The sequence below is a fragment of the Halichoerus grypus genome, chromosome 3 (genome assembly GCF_964656455.1).
Source record: "Halichoerus grypus chromosome 3, mHalGry1.hap1.1, whole genome shotgun sequence".
Lineage (NCBI taxonomy): Eukaryota > Metazoa > Chordata > Mammalia > Carnivora > Phocidae > Halichoerus > Halichoerus grypus.
In genome coordinates this window covers 45,208,149-45,220,676 of record NC_135714.1, presented here as the reverse complement: position 1 = coordinate 45,220,676, position 12,528 = coordinate 45,208,149, and the positions used below count along the sequence as shown (strand labels likewise).

At 40.7% G+C, this 12,528-nt stretch overlaps 1 long non-coding RNA gene and 1 pseudogene across 1 annotated transcript in view; one reads left to right on the top strand and one right to left on the bottom strand.

Moving 5' to 3' along the window:
* Nucleotides 1–12,528, bottom strand: part of LOC144381252 (uncharacterized) — a 319,122-nt gene that overhangs the window by 201,646 nt on the left and 104,948 nt on the right. The gene's annotated exons all lie outside the window — the stretch shown is intronic.
* LOC118530684 (U6 spliceosomal RNA) lies at nucleotides 2,784–2,892 on the top strand (annotated as a pseudogene).

Below are 12,528 nucleotides of genomic sequence, written 5' to 3'. Positions count from 1 at the left end.
CACTAAATTAAGCCAAATGTTAGTGCCTGACAACTCTGCCAGGGGCCAGTGGAAGTCAACAGATTTAGGCTGCTGCAGGATAACAGGACATTCATTCTACCTCTGACGGCCCTCTCCTGGGGACCTCCCTGCCTGAAGAGTCCCGATACAGAATTCTTCCCAAGAGGACTTCAGTATTTCAGCTGTCACCAGCCCCTGCTGAGAAAGAGGCACAGTTCAGGAGTGAGGATCCAATCACCGTGAGCCCATAGATCACAGTCTCCACCTTGACTCTTTAAATTGTGTCACCAAGCAGATGGGAAGCCGGCATTGAACCCAGAGCACAGATGCCGCGTGCTCACGCAGAGTATGAGTGAGCTGTGCAGTTCTTTTTAATTTCTTATCTGATAACAAGCTTCCAGTCCCTGGATCAATATTTCCAGCACACTGCTGTGCACCCCACCAGGCATACTTTGTTGTCTCTATTACTCTTTTTAGAGAAATAATTATCTATGTACACACCCGTGTAAAAATTACTTATAGTTTATTCTTTCTCTACCCAAATGAAACAATTAAAAGATGTATTTTTTAAAAGGTTTATCTCTTCCTTTCATGGAAAAAGCTTGTTGAGATAAGTTGCGGTTTTGTAAAAGTAAGGTTTGATCCCCTAGGATCTGTAAACAGAGGCTGCGAAAGTAGAAAAGATGTGACAGAGAGGGTGTAAGTCAGTAATTCCTACCCACAGCATAATGGCGCGAGGAAAAATACACCATCACATGTCTGAACAACCTGCAGAATGACCAGCTTCAGCAAAACTGCAGCCCAATCTGTCTCTTGGCTGCCTGGAGAGGCAGAAACAAGAGGAACACCAGGCACTTGACAATCCTCTCAGAGCTATAAACTGGAAAGGAGCTCCTTGACACATATTCCCATGAGGATGGAGGATTTACTACTCTAATGCTGGCCACAAGTAACTCAGGGACTGTCTCCCCATCTATGAATTATCTCCGGTGTCTTAACTTCAGGGCACATGTGAGCAATTCTCAACAGTACCCTGCCCACTTCTCTCCTTTTCTTTCTACAAGGTTTAGCAATGTCCCCAAGGAACCACACAGGGGAAACTATCCTCCCCTTAGCCAGTCTTGTCACCTAAACATTCTTCCTCAAGCAAGCAAGAGAACTGGGGTGATTCTTTCACACAGCAGTGTGAGCTCCGCTAAACCAACTTGATGGCCTTGAGCAAGTATCTAACCTCTCTGTACTTTGGTTTCATCATCTACAAAATGGGTTAATAATAGTCTCTAGTACAGGATGGCTGTGAAAATTAGATACATTAACACAGGCATGTGTTATGCCTGGCACACAGTGACTGCTCCCAGTATATTAGCTGCCGTCACAATTTTTCTAAGGAGCAGTATACATCAGTGACTAAGAATATGAACTCCACAGTCAACCTACTTGGATTCAGATACAGATTTCACCACTTGTGATGATATAGAGGCGTGGCTCTTAGAAGGTGATCAGGTCATGAGGATGGAACCCTTATGAATGGAATTAGTGTCTTTATAGAAGAAGCATCAGAGAGCTCCCTTGACAAAAGTGGGCCCTCACCAGACACTGAATCTTCCTATGCTTTGATCTTGGACTTCCCAACCTCCAGAATGGTAGAAAGTAAATTTCTGTTGTCTATAAGCCACAAACTCTGTGGAATTTTGTTATAGCAGCCCAACCAGATCCAGACATGCATACATACATACACACACATTAACTTAGAACAGTACTTAGCATATAGTAAATAATACATATGCTAGTCATTTTATTATTATTATTATTATTATTACTATGAGTTAAGAAAGACAATATATAAGTAGTAATGTAACAGTTCATGCAATTGGAAGTTTTAGGGCATCTCTCTGATACGCAGGAAGAGCCTTGAATTTTAACTATGATAAGTTTTTCCCCAATATCTCTGAGCGTCACCCTCCTCATCTGTAAAGTGGAATAATAAAATAATCCTTAGTCTGCAACATTACAATAAAAATCAGAAGTCATATTTGTAGAGCTCTGAACCAAGGGACTGAGGAAACTTTCCTGCCTAAATCCCATGCTGCCCCTCTGCCCCTCTAGAGTCTGGCCAAGGGAAATACATACACAAGGAATCAAGTCAGATGTGAAAATAAGTGCTGTTCTATAAAGGACTTGGAGCTACATATAAATTCACTAGAATAATCCACAGAACTTAGGAAAGTGCTATACTTATGATTAAAGTTGTATTACAAAGAACACAAGACAGGAACAGAGAAATGAAGAGATCAAGATCTAAGAGGGTCACAAACACAAAGCTTCTATGTCTTTAGGACATGTCATCCTTCCAGCACATCAATGTATGATTACCAACCAGGGTTCAACTAAACCTTGGTGTATATAATCATTGACCGTATGACAGACCTTAATCTCCAGCTCCTCTCCTTTCCCCAAAGATCAGGAGGTCAGGTTAATATCACCTGAATCAAAACCTCAACCCTCTAATCATACAGTTGTTTTTCCAACTTGGCCAGTCCCCATGTTGACATCTAGGGCCCCACCAGGAATTAGCATAAACTCAGAGGTAATCCTGGGGTCCCACAGTGAATAACAAAGATACTCCTATCCCCTGGGAAATTCCAAGGATTTAGAAGTTCCCTCATAAGAACCCAGGAAAAAGAGCAGAGAAAATCTTTATTATACAGTGAATGGGGAGCTTATAAAACTGGGTTTTATTCAACTACCCTGTTTGATAAGGTAACTTCAAAAAAGGAACTAAAGTACTCACTTTGGCATCACATATACTAAAAAACTGGAACCATACAGAGAAGATTAGCATGGCCCATGCCCAAGGATGACACATAAGTACATGAAGCATTCCATATTTTAAAAGCAAGTGATGTAGCTGACTTTCCTAACACACAAAAACAGATGCAGAGAAACAGACAAAATGAGAAAACAAAGGAATATGTCAAAAATTAAAGAAACAGGACAAAATCATAGCAAGAGACCTAATGAAAGAGAGATAGGCAATATGCCTGATAGAGAATTTAAAGTAAAGACCATAAAGATACTTGTTGGACTTGAGAAAAAAGCGGAAGACATCAGTGAGACCCTTAACAAAGAGGTAAAAAAAAGGACCAAACAGAGATGAAGAATACAATAATTGAAATTAAAATACTAGATGGAATAAAGAGTAGGTTAGAAGACGCAAAACAACAAATCAATGGTCTGAAGGACAGAGTAATAGAAAGTAAACAAGCTGAGTAGATGAGAGTAAAAAACATTATACAAAATGAGAATAGATTTAGGGGACTCAGTGACTCCAACAAGTGTAACAACATTCACATTATAGGAATCCCGAAAGAAGAGAGAGCAAGGGGGGCAGAAAATTTATTTGAAGAAATAACGGCTAAAAACCTCTCAAATTTGGGGAAGAAAACATAAATTCAGATCCAGGATGTTCACAAAAAAATACATAGTAACTAAGTATAGACTTAAGTAATTAAGTGATTAAAATGGCAAAAAGCAGTGATAAACAATGAATCCTAAAAGAAACAGGAGAAAAGAAAACAGTTACATACAAGGGAAAACCCATAAGCTTTTACCAGCAGATTTTTCAAAGAAACTTTGCAGGCCAGAAAGGAGTGACATGATATATTCAAAGAGCTGAGGGATGCCTGTGTGGCTCAGTCGGTTGAGCACCCGACTCTTGGTTTCAGCTCAGTTCATGATCCCAGGGTAGTGGGGTCAAGCCCTGCATCAGGCTCCACACTCAGTGGAGGGTCTGCTGGAGATTCTCTCTCCCCCTGCCCCTCCACCCACTCACCTGCTCTCTCACTCTCTAAAAATAAATAAATAAATCTTTAAAAACAAAACAAAGTGTCAAAAGGGAAAAAACTGGCTAGAGTACTCGATCCAGCAAGGCTATCACTCAGAATAGAAGGAGAGATAGAGTTTCCCAGACAAACAAAAGTTAAAGGGATTCATGACCATTAAACCAGCCCTACAAGAAATGTTAAAGGGGACTTTGTGAGTAGAAAGGGAAGACCATAAGTAAAATAACAAAAGTAGAAAGCTCAAAAGCAGTAATAATATCAGTAAATATGACTCAAAGGACTCACTAAGCAAAAGTAAGTAAAGTATGACACCATATACCTAAAACAAGGGGAAGAGAGGAGTCAAGAATGAGTTCAAACTTAAGCAACCATCAACTTCACATAGACTGCTACAGGCAGAAGATGTTACATACAAACCTAATGGTAACCACAAATCAAAAACCAGTAATAAATTTGCAAAAAACAAAGAGAAAGGAATCAAAGTATATCACTAAAGAAAGCCAACTTATGGTGAGAGAAGAGAGGAAGGGAAGAAAGGAACAAAGAAGAGCCACAAAAACAAACACAAGACAAATAACAAAATGGCAATAAATACATACCTATCCATAATTACTTGAATGTAAATGGACTAAATGCTCCCATCAGAAGATAGAAGGTGATGGAATGGGTTAAAAAAAACAAGACCTGAGGGAGGGGAAAGACGGTGGAGGAGTAGGGGACCCTATTTCAACTGGTCCCCGGAACTGAGCTGGATATCTACCAGACCACTCTGAGCACCCACGAAACCAGCCTAAGATGTAAGAAGATCTGGATCTCTACAAACAGAATATCTCAGGCGGTTGGTTTTGAGGTTCGAAGCGAGCAGATATCGGAGGATAAACGGCAGCGGGAGGGTGCCTGGTAGCGACGGGAAAGAACTTTAGGGCAGCCCCCGGGGTGGAAAACCAGACGGGGGGGAGGGGGGGTCGCGCGCACGCGAACCGCAGCCCCCCGGACAGAAACCAGAGCGACGGTCGCATGCACACGAACTGCAGCCTCCGAGAGGGAAACCTGGTGCGCCGGGGTCGCGCCGGTGAACTGCAACCCCCCCGGGGTGGAAACCCCGAGCGGGGAGCAGCGGGGTCGCGCGCACACGAACTGCAGTCCCCGGGAGGGAACCCCAAGTGGCGGAGTCACGCGCGCGCGCGAACTGAGAGCAGCTGGCGGTTTTAGAAGCACAAAGGGCAGAGACGTGCCCCGACCTGGAGGCAGGACTGGGAGCGCTGCGGAGGGGCGCACAACCCAGGACACTGCAGTTTATAGCAGCACGGACAGAAACGGAGACTGTGTGGCCTGGAGGGCTCACTGAAGAACAGACTGCGGTCTCTCTGCTCTGAGGCAGAGATTGGAAACGGTCTCTTCTGCTCTGACTTGCAGAAGAGACGCGGAAAGCCGCCAGGGAAAGGCGCTAGAGAACAAAAGCCCCAAAGACTGATTCCCACTGAGCCCATCCCCCCCCACAGGGGCGCAGGGCAACTCCGCCCAAACAGGGTTGCCTGACTAACAGCGCGGCAGGCCCCTCCCGCAGAAGACAGGCTGGGAAAACAAGAGGCCAGCAACCCTAAGGTCCCAAGAAAACATGTGCATCTTGCTTGGGTTCTGGTCAATAATTTCGACTCTATACATTCCCTCAAACACCCATCAACAGAATGACTAGGACGAGGAGCCCCCAAAACAGAAAAGACTCAGAGATTATGACTTATGCTGCAGATTTACAAATGGATGCAGATATAACCAAGATGTCAGAGATGCAATTCAGGCTAGCAATTGTGAAGACAATGGCTAGAATGCAGAAATCAATTAATGGCAACATAGAGTCTCTAAGGGCAGAAATAAAAGGTGAATTGGCAGAACTTAAAAATGCGATCAATGAGATCCAATCCAATCTAGATAATCTAACAGCTAGGGTAACTGAGACAGAAGAGAGAATAAGCGATCTGGAAGACAGTATAATAGATAAAAAGGGAAAAGAGGAGGCCAGGGAAAAACAACTCAGAATCCATGAAAATAGAATCAGAGAAATAAGTGACACCATGAGGCTTCCAATGTCAGAATAATTGGAATCCCGGAGGGAGTGGAAAGAGAGGGCTAGAAGATGTATTTGAGCAAATCGTAGCTGAGAACTTCCCTAATCTGGGGAATGAAACAACATTCGAGTCCTAGAGGCAGAGAGGACCCCTCCTAAGATCAAGGAAAACAGGCCAACACCCCAGCATGTAATAGTAAAACTTGCAAATCTTAGAACCAAGGAAACCATCTTAAGGGCAGTTAGGGGGAAGAGATTCCTTACGTACAGAGGGAGGAACATCAGAATAACGTCAGACCTATCCACAGAGACCTGGCAAGCCAGAAAGGCCTGGCAAGACATATGCAGGGTACTAAATGAGAAGAACATGCAGCCAAGAATACTTTATCCGGCAAGGCTTTCATTTAGAATGGATGGAGAGATACAGAGCTTCCACGACCAGCAGAAGCTGAAAGAATATGTGACCACTAAGCCGGCCCTGCAAGAAATATTAAGGGGGGTTCTATAAAAGGAGAAAGACCCCAAGAGTGATCTACAACAGAAATTTACAGGGGCAATCTATAAAAACAATGTCTTCACAGGCAACATGATGACAATTAATTCATATCTTTCAATAATCACTCTCAACGGGAATGGCCTAAACGCTCCCATAAAACGGCACAGGGTTGCAGACTGGATAAAAAGACAGGACCCATCCATATGCTGTCTACAAGAGACTCATGTTGAACCTAAAGATACATCCAGACTGAAAGTGAAGGGATAGAGATCTATCTTCCATGCCAGCGGACCTCAAAAGAAAGCCGGGATAGCAATTCTTATATCAGACAAATTAGATTTTAAACTAAAGTCTGTAATAAGAGACACAGAAGGACACTATATCATTCTTAAAGGGTCTATCCAACAAGAAGATCTAACAATTGTAAATATCTATGCCCCCAACATGGGAGCAGCCATCTATATAAGCCAACTGTTAACCAAAATAAAGAGTCATATTGATAACAATACGTTAATTGTAGGAGACCTCAATACTCCACTCTCAGCAATGGACAGATCATCTAAGCAGAAAATCAACAAGGAAACAAGAGCTTTGAATGATACATTGGACCAGATGGACCTCAGATATTTACAGAACATTCCACCCTAAAACAAAAGAACACTCATTCATCTCGAGCGCACATAGAACTTTCTCCAGAATAGACCATATACTGGGTCACAAATCAGGTCTCAACTGATACCAAAAGATTGAGATTATTCCCTGCATATTCTCAGACCACAATGCTCTAAAACTGGAACTCAATCAAAAGAAAAAATTTGGCAGAAATTCAAACACTTGGAAGCTAAAGACCACTCTGCTCAAGAATGTTTGGGTCAACCAAGAAATCAAAGAAGAACTTAAACAATTCATGGAAATCAATGAGAACGAAAATACATCGGTCCAAAACCTATGGGATACTGCAAAGGTGGTCCTAAGGAGGTAATACATAGCCATCCAAGCCTCACTCAATAAAATAGAAAAATCCCGAATTCACCAACTAACTCTACACCTTAAAGAACTACAGAAAAAGCAACCATGCCTAAGCCACGCATTAGAAGAGAAATAATTAAAATTAGAGCAGAAATCAATGAATTAGAAACCAGAAACACAGTAGATCAGATCAATGAAACTAGAAGTTGGTTCTTTGAAAGAATTAATAAGATTGATAAACCACTGGCCAGACTTATCCAAAAGAAGAGAGAAAGGACCCAAATTAATAAAATTATGAATGAAAGGGGAGAGATCACGACTAACACCAAGGAAATAGAAACAATTATTAGAAATTATTATCAACAACTATATGCCAATAAACTGAGCAATCTGGATGAAATGGAGGCCTTCCTGGAAACCGGTAAGCTGCCAAGACTGAAACAGGAAGAAATGGACAACCTGAATAGGCCAATAACCAGTAACAAGATTGAAGCAGTGATCAAAAACCTCCCAAAAAACAAGAGTCCAGGGCCTGATGGATTCCCTGGGGAATTCTACCAAACATTCAAAGAAGAAATAATACCTATTCTACTGAAGCTGTTTCAAAAAATAGAAACAGAAGGAAAACTTCCAGACTCATTCTATGAGGCCAGCATTACCTTAATCCCCAAACCAGGCAAAGACCCCATCAAAAAGGAGAATTTCAGACCGATATCCCTGATGAATATGGATTCCAAAATCCTCAACAAAATCCTAGCTAATAGGATCCAACAATACATTAAAAGGATCATCCACCACGACCAAGTGGGATTTATCCCCGGGATGCAAGGGGGGTTCAACATTCGCAAATCAATCAATGTGATAGAACACATTAATAAGAGGAGGGAGAAGAACCATACGGTCCTCTCAATTGATGCAGAAAAAGCATTTGACAAAATACAGCATCCTTTCCTGATTAAAACTCTCCAGAGTATAGGGATAGAAGGAACATTCCTCAAGCTCATAAAATCCATCTATGAAAAACCCACAGCGAATATCATCCTCAATGGGGAAAAGCTGAAAGCCTTTCCCTTAAGATCAGGAACACATCAAGGGTGCCCACTCTCACCACTGTTGTTCAACATAGTACTAGAAGTCCTAGCAACAGCAATCAGACAACAAAAAGAAATAAAAGGTATTCAAATTGGCAAAGAAGAAGTCAAACTCTCTCTTTTCGCAGACGACATGATACTTTATGTGGAAAACCCAAAAGACTTCACCCCCAAATTACTAGAGCTCATCCAGCAATTCAGTAATGTGGCAGGATACAAAATCAATGCACAGAAATCAGTTGCTTCCTTATACAGTAACAACGCAACTGTAGAAAGAGAAATTAAAGAAACGATTCCATTTACAATAGCACCAAAAACCATAAGATACCTCGGAATAAACCTAACCAAAGAGATAAAGGATCTATATACTCTAGGAACTACAAAACACTCATGAAAGAAATTGAAGAAGACACAAAAAGATGGAAAAATATTCCATGCTCATGGATCGGAAGAATAAACATTGTTAAAATGTCTATGCTACCCAGAGCAATCTATACCTTCAATGCCATCCCGATCAAAATTCCAATGACATTTTTCAAAGTGCTGGAACAAACAATCCTAAAATTTGTATGGAATCAGAAAAGACCCCGAATCGCCAAGGAGATGTTGAAAAAGAAAAACAAAGCTGGGGGCATCACGTTGCCCGATTTTAAGCTATATTACAAAGCAGTGATCACCGAGACAGCATGGTACTGGCACAAAAACAGACATACAGACCAATGGAACAGAATAGAGAACCCAGATATGGACCCTCAACTCTATGGTCAAATAATCTTTGACAAAGCAGGAAAAAACATGCAATGGAAAAAAGACAGTCTCTTCAATAAATGGTGCTGGGAAAATTGGACAGCCACGTGCAGAAGAATGAAACTCGACCATTCTCTAACACCATTCACAAAGATAAACTCAAAGTGGATGAAAGACCTCAATGTGAGACAGGAATCCATCAAAATCCTAGAGGAGAACATAGGCAGTAACCTCTTTGACATCGGCCACAGCAACTTCTTTCAAGATACATCTCCAAAAGCTAGTGAAACAAAAGCAAAAATGAACTTTTGGGACCTCAACAAGATAAAAAGCTTCTGCACAGCAAAGGAAACAGTCAACAAAACAAAGAGACAACCCACAGAATGGGAGAAGATATTTGCAAATGACACTACAGATAAAGGGCTGGTATCCAAGATCTATAAAGAACTTCTCAAACTCAACACCCAAAAAACAAATAATCAAGTCAAAAAGTGGGCAGAAGAGAGGAACAGACACTTCTCTGAAGAAGACATACAAATGGCTAACAGACACATGAAAAAATGTTCATCATCATTAGCCATCAGGGAAATCCAAATCAAAACCACACTGAGATACCACCTTACACCAGTTAGAATGGCAAAAATGGACAGGGAAAGAAACAACAAATGTTGGAGAGGTTGTGGAGAAAGGGGAACCCTCTTACACTGTTGGTGGGAATGCAAGTTGGTACAGCCACTTTGGAAAACAGTGTGGAGGTGCCTCAAAAATTTAAAAATAGAGCTACCCTATGACCCAGCAATTGCACTACTGGGTATTTACCCCAAAGACACAGATGTAGTGAAAAGAAGGGCCATATGCACCCCAATGTTCATAGCAGCAATGTCCGCAATAGCCAAACTGTGGAAAGAGCCGAGATGCCCTTCAACAGATGAATGGATAAAGAAGATGTGGTCCATATATACAATGGAATATTACTCAGCCACCAGAAAAGATGAATACCCAACTTTTGCATCAACATGGATGGGACTGCAGGAGATTATGCTAAGTGAAATAAGTCAAGCAGAGAAAGTCAATTATCATATGGTTTCACTTATTTGTGGAACATAAGGAATAACATGGAGGACATTAGGAGAAGGAAGGGAAAAATGGGCGGGGGGAATTGGAGGGAGAGATGAACCATGAGAAACTATGGACCTGAGAAACAAACAGGGTTTTAGAGGGGAGGGGGGAGGGGGGATTGGTTAGCCCGGTGATGGGTATTAAGGAGGGCACGTACTACATGGAGCACTGGGTGTTATACGAAAACAATGGATCGTGGATCACTACATCAAAAACTAATGATGTATTGTATGGTGACTAACATAACATAATAAAATTTAAAACTACAAAAAAAAAAAAAAAAAACAAGACCCATCTATATGCTGCCTACAAGGGACTCACTTCAGACCTAAAGACACATGCAGATTGAAAGTGACAGGATGGAGAAATAGTTGTCATGCAAATGGATGTGAAAAGAAAACCAGGGTAGCAATACTTCTGTCAGACAAAGTCAACTTTAAAACGGTAAAATGAAGACTGTAACAAGAGACAAAGAAGGACACTATATAATCACTAAGGGGGCATTCCAAGAAGACATAACAATTGTAAATATTTATGCACCCAACATGGGAGCACCCAAATACAAAAGGCAGCTAATAACAAACATCAAGGAACTAATCCATAGTAATACAATCGGGGACTTTTACACCTGACTTATGTCAGTGGCCAGATCATCTAAACTGAAAATCAACAAGGACACAGAAGCTTTGAATGACACACTGGATCAGATGGATTGAACAGACATTCAGAACATTCCATCCTAAAACAGCAGAATGCACATTCTTTTCAAGTGCCCATGGAACAGTCTCCAGAACAGATCACATATTAGGTCACAAAACAACTCTCAACAATTTCAAAAAGATCAAAGTTATACCATGCGTCTTCTCTGGCCACAATACAATGAAACTAGAAATCGACTGTAAGAAAAAATCTAGAAAGAGCACAAGTATATGGAGGTTAAACAACATGCCACTAAACAATGAATGAGTCCATCAAGAAATCAAAGAGGAAATCCAAAATACATGGAAACAAATAAAAATGAAAACACAGTGATCCAAAAATCTTTCACATGCAGCAAAATCGGCCCAAGAGGAAAGTTTATAGCAATACAGGCCTACTACCCCAAGAAGCAAGAAAAATCTCAAAACAATCTAACCTTACACCTGAAGGAGCTAGAAAAAGTAGAACAAACAAAACTCAAATCCAGCAGAAAAAAAGAAATCCTAAAGAGTAGAGTAGAAATAAATGATAACAAAACTAAAAAAAACAACAGATCAATGAAACTAGAAGCTGGTTCTTTGAAGAGATCAACAAAATTGATAAACCTCTAGCCAGACTCATCAAAAAAAGAGAGAGAGGACTCAAACAAAATCAGAAACAAGAGAGGAGAAATAACAAATGATACTTCAGAAATACAAAGGATTATAAGAGAACATTATGAAAAAGTATATGCCAACAAACCAGACAACCTGGAATAATTTCTAGCAACATATAACTCATCAAAACTGAAGCAGGAAGAATAGAAATTTGAACAGACCAATTACCAGCAATGAAATCAAATCAGTAATCCCAAAACTCCCAACAAACAAAAGTCCAGGACCACACAGCTTCACAGGTGAATTCTACCAAACATTTACAGAAGAGTTAATACCTATCCTTCTCAAACTTTTCCAAAAAATAGAAGAAGAAAGAAAACTTCCTAATTCATTTGAGAGGCCAGCATTACCCTGATTCTAAAACCACATAAAGACACCACAAAAATAAAGGGGGAACTACAGGGCAATATCTCCAATGAACATAGTTGCAAAAAATCCTCAATAAAATTTTAGCAAACTGAATCCAATAATACATTAAAAAAAGTATTCACCAGGATCAGGTGGGATTTATTCCTGGGATGGAAGGGTGGTTCAATATTAGCAAATCAATCGACGTGATACATCACCTCAATAAGAGAAAGGATAAAAACCATATGATCATTTCAAAAGATGTAGAAAAAGCATTTGACAAAGTATAATATCCATTCATGATAAAAACCATCAACAAATTAGGTTTAGAGGGAACATACCTCAACATAATAAAGGCCTTATACGAAAAACACACAGCTCACATCATACTCGATGGTGAAAGACTGAGAGCTTTTCCCCTAAGGTCAGGAACAAGACAAGGATGTCCACTCTCACCACTTTATTCAATATAGTATTGGAAGTTCCAGCCACAGCA